The sequence below is a fragment of the Rattus norvegicus genome, chromosome X (genome assembly GCF_036323735.1).
Source record: "Rattus norvegicus strain BN/NHsdMcwi chromosome X, GRCr8, whole genome shotgun sequence".
Taxonomy (NCBI): Eukaryota; Metazoa; Chordata; class Mammalia; order Rodentia; family Muridae; genus Rattus; species Rattus norvegicus.
Genome location: NC_086039.1, coordinates 25,614,193 through 25,615,289, shown reverse-complemented (window position 1 = coordinate 25,615,289; position 1,097 = coordinate 25,614,193). Strand labels below are relative to the sequence as shown.

Below are 1,097 nucleotides of genomic sequence, written 5' to 3'. Positions count from 1 at the left end.
AGATAGATTCCTCTTCTGAGACTATCTGGCCATATTGTCTTGATGCCTTTATTCCATAGCAGCCTCTGAAAATCTCATCTGTCCCTTCCCTGCAATGACAGTTCTCTTTCCCACATATAGCCACATATTCGATCTCTCTACTAGTGAAAGTTTTACATGAAATCACAATATTGTCTTAAATTCTTAATTTCCACATTAGAGATTACTTAAAAAATACATATATGAACAAGCTGTAAATCTAGGCTGAAAATGAACTTTATAATGAGGGGTGCTTCTTTTTACTGCTTTAGTTACTTATCCACATACAAATTAAAGACCACAAAACTGGAAATGAAAAATGAACGTGACAGGATAGAGATGAAGGGTAGCCAGGCTCACCAATACCAGATGTCTTATATGGAGCAGGTGTTGTGTTCTCTTTAAGACAGAAAAAAATTCTGAAGACCAGCAGTCGTACTGTAGCTGTTGGTTTCAAGCAGACGCCTAAAGAACTGTCTTCCTGTGGTTTGTTGGCTCTTCTGGACTTCAATAGAGAGTGACTATTCCATCTGGAAGAAACAACCCCTTGTTCTGTCTGGTTTGACAGCTTCAGTTATGACTGATTCTTAGAAACAGCAGAGTACTGGGAAAAGTACTGGGAATAAACTAATAACTTTTAAAAAAGACAGAAAAAAATTAATTATAATATGCTTCGTGACCAATGGTGGAGGTCTTCACAATAGAAAGCCTCAGTCCTGAGAGACACACATAGGACAAAAAGACCCATAGGTAAAATGGAAAGTGTAAAGACCCAATATATTCAATTTTTCTTGTCTCCTGAAATAAATGTTTGATTACTTTCTCAAAGGTATTTCACTCAAAATAGCAGCAGTGTACTTTCAAACCAACTTCAGGACCAGAAATAGTACCACATGGGATTAAGAAACAAAGTATGGCATAATTCAACCTGTGATGGCCAGGATGTCCCTGCCCCCTTCTCTCTCTCTCTCTCTCTCTCTCTCTCTCTCTCTCTCTCTCTCTCTCTGTATGTGTCCTGGGAATACATTAGAGTACAAGAGGGCCACCATTCTAATCAAATGTGAGCCGACTCAGTCTTT

The 1,097-nt window shown here is 38.5% G+C and overlaps 1 non-coding gene across 1 annotated transcript; it reads left to right on the top strand.

The window, feature by feature from the left end:
* Nucleotides 1-431: 431 nt before the first annotated feature.
* Nucleotides 432-563, top strand: LOC134484230 (small nucleolar RNA SNORA2/SNORA34 family). Its single transcript, XR_010061658.1, has one exon. It is a non-coding gene; the product is annotated as a small nucleolar RNA SNORA2/SNORA34 family (small nucleolar RNA).
* The last annotated feature ends 534 nt before the right edge of the window (nucleotides 564-1,097 follow it).